The sequence below is a fragment of the Thalassophryne amazonica genome, chromosome 2, assembly GCF_902500255.1.
Source record: "Thalassophryne amazonica chromosome 2, fThaAma1.1, whole genome shotgun sequence".
NCBI classification, from domain to species: Eukaryota; Metazoa; Chordata; class Actinopteri; order Batrachoidiformes; family Batrachoididae; genus Thalassophryne; species Thalassophryne amazonica.
In genome coordinates, this window is record NC_047104.1 from 55,305,312 (window position 1) to 55,318,710 (window position 13,399).

The window sequence follows — 13,399 nt, forward strand, 5'->3', positions numbered from 1 at the left end:
GGGGATCCCTGAGGTACGCAAACCAAGATGGTCCTGCTTTCCAATGTGTTACATCACCTACGATGGGTTGAACAGCTTTGGTTTTGATATATATATATTTTTTTTTTTCAAGTTGCCAGTTATGCCATGAATGTCTAGTTGAGGTCAACTGACCTTCACAGTGATAGTATCTATCCATAAAAAAAAATAATAAAAAAAATACATATTCTGATGTCTTGTAATACATCTTCAACAGAAACAAATAGAAATACTACCCATTTAACTTGCATGCTACAAATAAGTGGTCAATAAGCAACATTTCTAAAATGCTTTTTATCATCTGATACAGATGCTCAAATTGCTTCACAATGATGCCTCATATTTCCACACATACTCTAGAGTCATTGCTTCTTCTAAAGGAACAAGCTGAGGTGGCTTGGGCACCTGCCGAGGACGCTCCCTTGTCATCTCCCTGGGGAGGTCTTCCAGCCATTTCCAGCTTGCAGGAGGATCCTGGGAACGCCTCGGAATTCCCCCAGGAATCGTTAGAGGACTTTTCCAAGAATAGGAAAGCTTGGGATGAGCTGCTTGGTCTACTACCACCATGACCTGGACCAGGCTAAGCATCAGAAAATGAATGAACGCATTAGTGCAATGATGCATCAAAACAAAAACATCTCCAAGAAGCAACCCGTTTGTATGCTTGTAAATCATGGGTCTTCAACCCTGTTCCTAGAGAGCACCTGCCCTGCATGTTTCTTATGTCTGTTTGTTCTATACACACACCTGATTATTGAACATGGGCGTTTCCCAGTGCTTGATTGGCTGAGCACTCCTGACTGCATTACTTATCAGCAGGGTGAGTGAGAAAAGCTGCAGGACAGGTGCTCTCCAAGAGCAGGACTGGAGACTTGGAAACCTGCTATTGCTATTGGCTTCTGTGACATATGTCACAAAAGTTTGAAACAAGCCATCTCAAGTTTATTTTATTAACTCCAACAGGACAGTTTCTGGAACTACAAATATGAAATTGTGGGACATTGCGGATGTTACACTGACTGTTTTAAACTTTAAAACAAATAGTAGTAGATATGGTACAATATGACTCCTTTAAAGAAAAAATCAGGAGTGGACAATGACTGAAGATGGTTGTACGGGAAAAGGCGTATAGGAACCATGTTGTGCACAGGCAAACTGTTGCACATAAGAATTGAAAACATGTTCTCTTTGATGCAAGCAGCTTTATGGAAACAGGGGTGTTGGTGGCAGTACAAGAAAAGAGGTAAACTAATTTCACTCGTGACCTCAGGCTGGCTGAGAGGACTTCCTGTGAGTGTGTATGTAAGGAGGTAGGGGCTCAGGTGGACAAGTTTCCTGGTTCCTGCAGAATGGTGGCTCCATGCTGTGTGAGTATAACATGGCAAACCGTTTCTATTGTCTTCAAAGAGGATGTGTTCTGGTGTCGTCAGGGCTCCAGACCAGGACACAGTGTGTATGACGCACAGAAACTCTCACTGGCTTCGCCCAAACTGGCTGGATGTGGCACACCACTGTTTATAGCAGAAAGACACTGGTGGAAATGTATTTTCTTATCTGATTTAAGAATTCTACTTTTTCAAATGCTACACTGGTCGCTGGTATTTGATGCAAATAATTGGATAGTGATGATCATTTTTAAAGTCACAATTTGTTCCATATCTATAGTGGTGTTCCTTTGGTTAAAACTGTCCATCACAAACCACGTCTCTCATTTTTGAAGGTGCGTAGGGGCAGTCCACTGCTCAGCCACGGTCAGAAACTTCAAATCCATGAGTTAATTAATTGTGATGCCTGAGCTGCCTAAGACAACTAGAAAAAAAAAAAAACAACTGCCAAATATCTTACATTTGTTATAGGTGGTTACTATGAAACAATACTGCAATAATGTGGAAGGTGTACACATTTGTGATTGTCTATATTTGTATGTATGTACATTTGCAATTTTTTTTTTAATTTTAATCTGATTTTGATCAAACTACACAGGGCCTGTGGATGATTTCATTTTGCTCAGGATCAATATTCTATATATGCTCTGAAATGCTCACAAAACAATGGTTTATTGGTGATTTGTCTGATTCAGTATATTTCTGTGTGGGAAAAAAACAACCCAGTCTCACGGCATGTTGTGATTCAGCAGCACAAAATATTGGTTTGTGATGATGTGACAAAAAACGCCTCATTTTCGTCACGGCAACACAAATTAATTCTAATTCATTCCGTGATGACTGCATGAAATTAGAAGTGAAGCAGGGGGGTTGAGGTTAGGGTTGGGGGGTAGGAATAGGATTAGTAATAGTGTTTTAAAAAAAACCCTGTCACGAAAATTTGATGATTCGAAAAAACAAACAAAAAAAAAAAACATGAGACTGGGCTGGGAAAAATGTGTCTCTCTCATTGACAGCCACTTCTGCTCCCAGTCTATCATCAATCCAGACATCTGCTAAGCATTCAGCTGGCAACAGTCTGTGGAATATTACAAAGGCAAAATAAAGGTAGGTGAGTCTTGGATCGATCTGTGGTATGAAAGTTCATGAAAACTTGGTGAACATGGATTTTCAAAGTGTGGACTCGCATGTAGCCCATGAGAGGCTGTCAGTAATAAAAAGGAACATCTATGTTTTCAATTTTGTAAAAAAAAAAAAAAAAAAAAAAAAAAAATTGCTTTAGGATATTTGATCATTTGTAAATTTTAATAAGAAATAACAAACAATAAACAACAACAACAACAAAAAAAAAAACAAGATTATGTGTTATTCTTCATTTATCCGACCTTGTTTTTTAAAGTTCTTGTGATCTTAATAATTGTCTCATTTGTCAGCTGTTAAGTGGTTGCTGGCCAAGACATTGATTATCTTGACCATAATCAAAGTTTTCAAGTTGTTATTATGGGGTGTTGTGAATAGAATTTTGAGGGGAAAATGAATTTACACTATTTTGGTATAATGCTGTAACATAACATGTGATGTGGAAAAAGTGAAGCACTGTGGTACTTTCTCTCTCTCTCTCTCTTGCTATATATATATATATATATATATATATATATATATATATATATATATATATATATATATATATATATATATATATATATATATATATATATATGGATAAATTCTCCAAAAATTTTGATTGACTGCTACAGACCTCTTTAATAAATAGGTGTATTTCACACGTGATGCAGTGCAAAATTCCTGTTCACAATGTACACACTAGGTGCTGACAGCATCAGCTGTACTGTATTCATACAGTAGATGGAGCCTGCATAAATGTTTAAGAAATGCACACAACAATTAGGCAGTCAGAGTGAAGAACTGCCACAATTGCCGTTCGACACAGCTCTATTAGAAACAGTTGGGTTTCATTTCATGTGATATCGTGCTCGGAGGAATCACAGTATTTATCCATTTTGTCTGGCCATGGTGCCTGCTGGGGGGAGACATTAGTCATTTGTAAATATTAACATGGGTATCCCCTCCTTCCCTGATCTCCCCCCCTCTCTCACTTGCTCCCTCTTTCCTTGTCATCCTCTCCTTTCTGCACTCTCACTCCCTCCCTCTGTGAGTACACTGTCAGTCACGCTGTAGCCTTTTAAATGTCATCCTCTTGCTGTGGAGAGCCGCTGCCCCACTTGACAGTTTTATTGGAAAATGTTGTGATGACGATGATGAGAGAGAGGAGTGAAGAAGTGTTGGGGGGAACGAGGGAGGCATCATCCAGTCAAATCAAATTACAATAATCAGACTGATGTGATTAATATGAGTGCCATTGTGGGGTAATCATGCACACTGATCATCACTGTGGTGGACTCCAAATTAGCGTGCCCTGCAGTAAGGCTTTGATCTGACGTGCATCAAATAAAGCTGGCGTCAGGTTGTCACTTACTTAAAGTGCACCTTCGCCTTGATGTCTTTTCACCGCACTAAAAATAGAGATGTAAGACAAAACATGACAAAAAAGCAGAGACACAGCCAGCAAATGATCGTGGGTACTCTTCGTGGCACCTGCTGGTAGATCTGAATTGGATCAAGTGGACTTGGAAGCCCCAAAGTATCAGCAGCCTTCATGGAATGGTTTGACCGACGATCTTTGACCATCACATGTGGTGATGTAGAACTGAGGAGAAAACAAGCAAACACTCAAAACACTTAAAAAAGACTATATTTTCCTAAGAAGGTCTCGCCCTAAGTCCAACAGAGAATATAAAAAATCTGTTTCAGTATAGAAAAAGACAGTTAGGAGTTGTCATAGAATGTGTAGTTGAGTTTGTGAAAGCTCAAGTGTCATGGAGACTGTCAGGAGTGTGTGAAATACAGAGCTTTCCATTACTTCTGCGACAGGAATCCTGACATTTTCATTAAAAGGTCACCAGTCTTTTCATGTATTCACCACAGCTTTAATGTGACAAGAAAGGTGAGCAAAAAAAAAAAAAAAAATGAAGAGAAAGGAGTGAGGAGAAGAAATAGAGAGAAGACAGAAGTTAGACATGGGCAGAGATGAAGCAGGATTCTGAGAGATACAGCATCACAAAGAAAGAAAAAAAAAGACTAAAGTGATCACTTCTCAGAGCAGGGTGAGGATCCACAGCTGTTATCTAGTACTGAACACTGAACGGTGACAAGAACAATTACAATTATGTCTCAAGCTTGTTACTTAATGTCTCTGAACAAATGTTTTTGAATGGGTATGGTGTGGTGTGAAATAGTGCGGTATGGTATGGTATGGTAAAGCACAATATGGTATGGTACAGTATGGAAAGATATGTTATGATATTGTATTGTATGGTATGATATATGTAGACTGGAATGGTATGGTGTGGTATGGGATGGGATGGGATGGTACAGAATGGGATAGTATGGTGCAATACAGTATGGTATGATACAGTATGGTAGGGTGTTGTACGTATGGTAAAGCACAATATGGTATGTTATGGTATGGTATAGTATGGAAAGGTATGCTATGGTTTGGTATTGTATGGTATGGTATGGGATGGGATGGTACAATACAATATGGTATGATCAGTATGGTGTGGTATGGTATGGTATGGGATGGGATGGGATGGGATGGTACAATACAATACAATATGGTATGATACAGTATGGTGTGGTATGGTATGGTATTGTATGGTATGGGATGGGATGGGATGGGATGGTACAATACAATATGATATGATACAGTATGGTGTGGTATGGTATGGTATAGTATGGTATGGTATGGTAAAGCACAATATGGTATGGTACAGTATGGAAAGATATGTTATGATATTGTATTGTATGGTATGATATATGTAGACTGGAATGGCATGGTGTGGTATGGGATGGGATGGGATGGTACAGAATGGGATAGTATGGTGCAATACAGTATGGTATGATACAGTATGGTAGGGTGTTGTACGTATGGTAAAGCACAATATGGTATGTTATGGTATGGTATAGTATGGAAAGGTATGCTATGGTTTGGTATTGTATGGTATGGTATGGGATGGGATGGGATGGTACAATACAATATGGTATGATACAGTATGGTGTGGTATGGTATGGTATGGGATGGGATGGTACAATACAATATGGTATGATACAGTATGGTGTGGTATGGTATGGTATTGTATGGTATGGTATGGGATGGGATGGTACAATACAATATGGTATGATACAGTATGGTGTGGTATGGTATGGGATGGGATGGGATGGTACAATACAATACAATATGGTATGATACAGTATGGTATGGTATGGTATGGTATGGGATGGGATGGTGTTTTGAAACACAAGGTTCGGTCAGATCGGCACACAGAAATGATCACACAGACTGCATTTTGCTAGAATAAAAAGGCGTATATTTATTCCCCACAAAAGCAGTTACATCAAACACAAGTGGTTGCAGCGCATTTTTCTCTTACCGTGACGCCTTTAAGGTGGAGAGCCAACACCTTCAGCAGAGTGCGCCTGTCAACCGGCTGGGCGTTCGTACGTTAACCCGCAGCAGACTCTGTTGAAGCATGGTTCTACTCCCTTTTTTCTAGTGTGTCCGCGAAGGGAGGGTGAGTGGCCAACTCAACCTCCCTGGCGCACATAATTTCTTTAATCAACAGGCATCTGAAAGTTATTTTCTCTCTCTTACAAAGACATAATAAAAGCAGCTCTTCGCTCCCAGTCGTTAGTGGCTACAAAAAACAAAGTCGTGCTATCAGTGTAATAATAACAAGTACATCCAGCTCTTCGCTCCCAGTTCAGACTGACCCCAGAGTGCTAAAACAAAATTAAATAACAAATACATTCTCAGGGTTACTTTAAGACAGGTGCAAAACAGCACAATAACATTTTTATTATACAGATGGGATGGGATGGTACAGAATGGGATAGTATGGTGCAATACAGTATGGTATGATGCAGTATGATAGGGTGTTGTACGGTATGGTAAAGCACAATATGGTATGTTATGGTATGGTATAGTATGGTATGGTATGGTATGGGATGGGATGGTACAATACAATATGGTATGATACAGTATGGTGTGGTATGGTATGGTATGGGATGGGATGGGATGGGATGGTACAATACAATACAATAGGGTATGATACAGTATGGTGTGGTATGGTATGGTATGGTATGGTCAGTATGGCATGGTATGGTAAAGCACAATATGGTACGGTACAGTATTGAAAGGTATGCTATGGTATTGTATGGTATGATATACGTAGACTGGAATGGTATGGTGTGGTATGGGATGGGATGGGATGGGATGGTACAGAATGGGATAGTATGGTGCAATACAATATGGTATGATACAGTATGGTAGGGTGTTGTATGGTATGGTAAAGCACAATATGGTATGTTATGGTATGGTATAGTATGGAAAGGTATGCTATGGTATTGTATGGTATGATATAGACTGGAATGGTATGGTATGGGATGGGATGGGATGGAATGGGATGGTACAGAATGGGATGGTATGGTATGGTACAATACAATATGGTATGATACAGTATGGTGTGGTATGGTATGGTATGGTATAATATGGTACAATTCAATACAATATAGTATGGTACAGTATGGCATGGTACGTTATGGTATGGTAAGGTAAAGCACAATATGGTATGGTACAGTATGGAAAGATATGCTATGGTATGGTATGGTATGATATAGAATGGAATGGTATGGTGTGGTATGGGATGGGATGGGATGGTACAGAATGGTATGGTATGGTACAATACAATATGGTATGATAGAGTATGGCATGGTGTTGTATGGTATGACATAGAATGGAATGGTATGGTAATGAATGGGATGGGATGGGATGGTACAGAATGGTATTGTATGGTACAATACAATATGGTATGATACAGTATGGCATGGTACGGTATGGTATGGTATTTTACGGTATGGTATGGTACAGAATGTTACAATACAGAATACTATGGTATGATATAGTATGGAACAGTGTGGCATGGTGTGCCATGGTATGGAAGGGTATGGTATGGTACTGCATCGAATGAAATGGAATGCACAATATTCTATGGTATGATATGGTACTGTATGGAATTGTATGGTATGATATGGCATGACATGGTAGGGTATAGAATGATAATGTACAAGTATGGTATGGAAGATGGAATGCTGTTATGAGGGTGCAGGAAGCATCTGTGCCATAGAGCAGCAAAATCTGATGTAAGTAATTTAAAGAGTGCAATTGTCAGAAACCCTCACATGGTGGGACCACAGCATCCACACTCTGTGCACTGAGAAACATCACCCTCACAGATGTATGCACTCTCTGACTGCCTTAAGGTTGAATAGTTAATTAAATATATTTTAATGAGTTTTCCAGTATTATTCAATACAACAGTTTTGTTTACTTCAAGGTTGTTTATAATACTCTTTTAAAGGATCGACTCAAACTATTTCACTGCTACGGCAATAAACCATTAAGACTGTATTTAAGTCACCATTTATATGTAAAATAATTCAGCATTAGTATGTGAGGATATCCATTACTGAGATAATGCTCTGAAATGAATGCCAAAATAAAAAGAGGCCTTTAAGATCTTTAATTTACTATGTCGACTGCGTGAAGTTAAAAGATGCCCCCATTTAGCTGTTTAAATGAGTATGTCGAAATTTTTCCTCTGAAAATGGATTAAAATAATTTGGCGAGAATAATTATTTAAATAGCAATAAGAACCCAGAGTGTATCTATTGAGCATAAAATAATTTCAAGTATAAATTAAATAGCTTATTACTGCCTTTTATTTCCTTGAGGGAATTGTCTGAACTCCTTTTTTTTCAGCTCCCTTGGTAGATGGGGTAATTTTCTTTGGAGGCTGGCGGAATAAACGCCATGCGGCCGCGTGTTCAGCAGGGAAGTACATGAAAGTCTCCTGTTTTACACTGTGGATCTCATTCTCCATGCTGTCCATATTTCTGTCTGTCTATCTTGAGACTGGTGCTAAAGCTCCTTAGTCTAACGGTGTTAGAAGAGTAAAAGACACCTCATAACTGTGGCTCAATGCGATTCAGGGGAATAAATCCCAAGTCTAATCTTTTATGTTTTAGCTGTCAGAAATCCTTCATTCGGCGCATTCCTTTACACATTGTCGATATGTCGGAAAATTGCTGAGATGGATTCATTTCAACACCTGACAGTCCATCTACAAGATGGAGTTGTGCAAGAGACTGAGCGGGAAATATTCCAGTTTTGGAATGCGGTGTTTGGTGACTGGTGGAGTCGGGGATGGCTTTCGCTGCGTGACGTCAATGCGGTGGCATGGCGGAAAACTGAGGGCCTGTTTGGCCACGACAGCTGCATTTGTCCACAGTAATGCACCCTGCTGGCTCGGGCCAAGGCCTGTCTCCTGCTGTCAGCACACCGATCGGCTTTCATGGATCATCTCTTATCTGCCGAATCTGTCATTGCAAGGGAGGGATCTTACTGGGGGACTTTAAACCGTGCTGTCATGGTTCATAGACTCCAAGCCCCCGTGGATGCTCTCTCTCTCTCTCTCTCTCTCTCTCTCTCTCTCTCTCTCTCTCTCTCTCTCTCTCTCTTTCTGTCTGTCTGTCTTTGGAAACCCATTTTTCCTCTGTACCATTCCATCATACCCTGTGTCTAGTTTCTTCTTTGCAGCTCCATCATTTGTTTATGTGTGAGCTAACCTGACAGGCAGGGTATTTGCATGTGGAGGGTGGAGCTGCTAATCACAGTGTTGCAGAGTAAGGGGAGGGACGTGGAATGGAAGAGGCTTTTGTTTGTTTGGACAGATGCACAGACCCATCTCTGAACTTCTGTCAGTGATCAAAGGCCGCCGATGATGTAGAACAGATTCATGGACCATGTCTTATCAGCCCTCGCGCCGGTCCTCATCAATCATCCCGAGGCCTCGTTCGTCTCATTCCAATGATGGCACCCTAAACAAGGTGCATTAATCACTGCCGGTCCTCTCTTTGGCCAGGTGGCCTCACGCCCTCCAGACGTCCAAGCAAGGCTGTGGGGAAGAAGGCCCGTTTTCACCAGCAGCCTCTGGTCTTCTTTCAACAGGTCCACAAAGCTCTTCCGGGAATTTAATTACTTTTAAAGCAGAAGGGTGCTTTGACTTTCAAGTGCAACAAGTGCTGGAACACGACAGGTTCATGCATTCAGCTCCGAAACATACATGTGGTCACACTGTATACAAGGGTAACCATTTTGTGGCATCCAAAGGAACAGAACTGGTGCTGACATATAAAACTGATGACTTAACGGGCACTGTGCATGACTGTAGTGTTTGAAATTTGTCCTTTCTTGCACTGTAGTATTACAGATTCCAGTTCACATTTACAGCATGATTCTAGATGATGGGGAATTTTGGGAATTGTTCTGTCAAGTATGTCTGTAGCATGGCCCAAGCAGAGGGTCACCCCTTTGAGTCTGGTCTGCTTGAGGTTTCTTCCTCAGAGGGAGTTTTCCTTACCACTGTTGCTCTGGGGGTTGATAAGGTTAGACCTTACTTGTGTGAAGCACCTTGAGGCAACTCTGTTGTGATTTGCCACTATATAAATGAAAATAAATTGAAATTGAAATTGAAAAAAGATCACCTGTAAAATGATTATTATTTCAAAAATAAATGTTAATGATATTTGCAGAATTCCAAGGATTAACATAAAAAAAAAATATTTTATACAGTAAAAAAAAGAAAAAAGAATAGATAAAATGCCCCATGAGATTGTTGTTGGGACACTTTGATGAATTTACAGTAAATTATAGAAGGGCTGCATTTCCATCTAGCGCATACTCAAACTGCTTTTCAGTGATGACTCACATTTGAAATCAGTAACAGGGAACAATGGCGACTGAATGTAAAAACAGTTATATGTATTATCATGAATGTAGTTCATGATCAATACAACCTAAATTTAATATTCATAGTTTTCATCTCACTTTCAGTGCTTTGCAAATGTGCTGTGTGTGTGTAATGTCTGAGGTTACCTGTCTGGTTAATTATGGTCACTGAGACAATGCAGATGAAGAGTCTTCTCCAAGAACAAAGAAATATAGCATGAGCAGGATTCAAACATAGGTCTAAATATTGTCACGACAGCTCCTTATCTGCTGTGCTGCCTGCTCTAGTGTACTCAGCAGGGTTAGGTAGGATTACTTTAAAATGTAATCCAAAAGTAATCGGATTACAAGTAATCCAAATGTATGTACATACATACATGTAATCCACATGTATTCTTTCAAAGTAATCCTACCCAACATTGGTACTCAGTGTACTTTTATAGAAGGTTTTGTCAGGTGATGGATAGATGACAAATTCTAAGTCACTCAATATGACTGTGGAATATGACTAGGATTGTGGAAACCAGCAATTTAGCTGTCTTTGTTGACGAGGAAAGGTTGGATTGGACCCTGATTGCACCACTTGAGAAGGAATCAGACTGTCTTGGCTTGCAATTGTCCTGGATCAAGACTAAGATCCTTGGTTTCAGTGACCCTCTGAACTTGGCTAAAATAAGTGTACTGTATCTGAATGTTGACAAATTTGTCAAGACATTTGCTTACCTTGGCAGTGACACTTGTCTCTGGGTCCTTGGCCTCTGAGATCAGGAAGCTCTTGTGAAGTCATGAGGTCACTGGATACAGGTGTTTAGCAATGACAATATCTTATAAAGAGAACTAAGGGCCACATTTTTTGTGTCCTGGTGCTTCCTGTGTTACTGCATAGTTGTGGAACTTGCACATTAACCAGTGGGCTAAGGCAGTGACTGCATATCTTTGGTGCTGGGTCTCTTCAGAGGATCTTAGGTAGCACTGGGATGACTTTGTGTGTCTGTTTAAGGAGACTCAGATGAGGAGTATCACTTGCATTGTGAGGGAACATCAGCTATGACATTTTGGAGATGTGATGCATTTGCCTGTGCAGGATCTGGTGCACAGGTGTCTTTGTGTTGATGAACCCAGTGGCTGGAGAAGGCCAAGGAGATGCCCACATTTCACCTGGTTACAGCAGATACAACCCCAATTCCAACAACAGCAGATACAACCCCAATAATGTTCAAACTGATAAACTTTATTATTGTCATATTTTGTGCTTCATGATGCACCACACATTTTCAATGGGCAAAAGGTCTGAACTGCAGGCAGGCCAGTCTAGTACCCGCACTCTTTTACTACGAAGCCACGCTGTTGTAACACGTGTAGAATGTGGCTTGGCGTTGTCTTGCTGAAATAAGCAAGGACGTTTCTGAAAAAGACATTGCTTGGATGGCAGCATGTGTTGCTCCAAAACCTGGATGTACCTTTCAGCATTGATGGTGCCATCACAGATGTGTAAGTTGCCCATGTCATGGGCACTAACACACCCCCATACCATCACAGATGCTGGCTTTTGAACTTTGCACTGGTAACAATCTGGATGGTCTTTTTCCTCTTTTGTCCGGAGGACACGACGTCCATGATTTCCAAAAAACAATTTGAAATGTGAACTCATCAGACCACAGCACATTTTCCACTTTGCATCTGTCCATTTCAAATGAGCTCGGGCCCAGAGTGTTGTTCTTTGGCTTTCGCTTTGCATGGTAGAGTTTTAACTTGCACTTGTAGATGTAGCGATGAACTGTGTTAACTGACAATGGTTTTCTGAAGTGTTCCTGAGCCCACGCAATAAGATCCTTTACACAATGATGTCAGTTTTTAATGCAGTGCCGCCTGAGAGATTGAAGGTCACGGGCATTCAATGTTGGCTTTTTGCCATGCCATTTATGTGTAGAAAGTTCTCCAGATTCTCTGAATTTTCTGATTATATTATGGAATCCCTAAATTCCTTGCAATTGAACGCTGAGAAACATTGTTCTTAAATTGTTGGACTATTTTTTTCATGCAGTTGTTCACAAAGTGGTGATCCTCACCCCATCTTTGCTTGTGAAAGGCTGAGACTTTTGGGGATGCACCTTTCATACCCAATCATGAATGTTCTTAGTTCCCAAACACTTATTGTGTTGTTAGAAGGAAAGGTGATGTAACACAGTGGTAAACATACCACTGTCCCAGCTTTTTTGAAACGTGTTGCAGACATCCATTTAAAAATGAGCAAATATTTGCACAAAAACAATAAAGTTTATCAGTTTGAACATTAAATATCTTGTCTTTCTGGTGTATTCAATTGAATATAGATTGAAGAGGATTTGCAAATCATTGTATTCTGTTTTTATTTACATTTTACACAACGTCCCAACTTAATTGGAATTGGGGTTATAGACAGTTACTTTTAAGAGATGGGGATGAATCAGGTGCATGCCTATGTGGTAGCTATCCAGAACATGGTGCAGTGCTGTGGTGTGGTGGATCCAGCACAATCCCATTGCATGGTCCCAGACTTGACTTGACTCTCTATGATGGCCGGCTGTTTTCATTCTATGTCACACTAGCAGGCTCGGGTGAGCCTCAAGCGAGAGGTCAGGTGAGCCACAAACAGTGTCCACAAGGCTGCAAAAACTTTATGAATAACAAGGTGTAACTGAGAGGTTTGACTAGGAGAAGGCAGGAGCAAGGAGGAGATCTTGTATGATTAGGTGTATAAGGGGCTGATTGAAAGCAGGTGTATGTCAGGTGATGGTGGCAAAAACAGGTGGAGCTTGCACAAGGTGTGGCTACAATTAACAAGACAGGTAACCTTAGAAAGCATAGACAGCACATTTGCAAAACACTGACTGAGAGAACTCCCGCGACCCTTAACTGGGGTAAGCGGTTGAAGGTGTGTGTGTGTGTGTGTGTGTGTGTACGAGGTCTGTTAGAAAAGTTTCAGACCTTTTTATTTTTTTCAAAAACTATATGGATTTGAATCATGTGTGCTTGCATCAGCCAAGCTTGAACCTTCGTGCGCATGCGTGAGTTTTTTCACGCCTGTCGG